Genomic DNA, 322 nt, shown 5'->3' on the forward strand with positions numbered 1-322 from the left:
AGGACGTTCCAGATGGATTCACCACCAGCATGCCTTGCCGAGCCTTTATTCTTCCTTGGAGGGCATGTGTCCCATGCAGATCAGGAGAAGGATGATGCATCGTATCTGAGGAGGTCGCAGGCCCAAATGATGCCTGGACTGGGGAGCGTGGAAATAGAGACAGCGGCACACTTAGATCGGAGATCCTATCCTCAGACACACAGTGTAAATCCAGGGTAAGGCCATTTTAACCAGCCAAGCTGCTCCAGATTTTGACAGGTGTTACCTCTGAGCAGGTGACCAGGCAGACAGTTTTGGCCTGTTATTTTTGGGAGAAAGAAGA

The 322-nt window shown here is 50.9% G+C and overlaps 1 protein-coding gene across 1 annotated transcript in view; it reads right to left on the bottom strand.

Moving 5' to 3' along the window:
• Positions 1-214: 214 nt before the first annotated feature.
• TMCC2 (transmembrane and coiled-coil domain family 2) overlaps positions 215-322 on the bottom strand; it is a 74,798-nt gene continuing 74,690 nt past the window's right edge. Inside the window, exon 6 of the transcript XR_003094322.1 lies at positions 215-298. The gene's annotated coding sequence lies outside the window, so the exon portion shown is untranslated. The remainder of the gene's footprint in view (positions 299-322) is intronic.

The sequence above is a fragment of the Alligator sinensis genome, unplaced genomic scaffold (genome assembly GCF_000455745.1).
Source record: "Alligator sinensis unplaced genomic scaffold, ASM45574v1 scaffold1322_1, whole genome shotgun sequence".
NCBI classification, from domain to species: domain Eukaryota; kingdom Metazoa; phylum Chordata; order Crocodylia; family Alligatoridae; genus Alligator; species Alligator sinensis.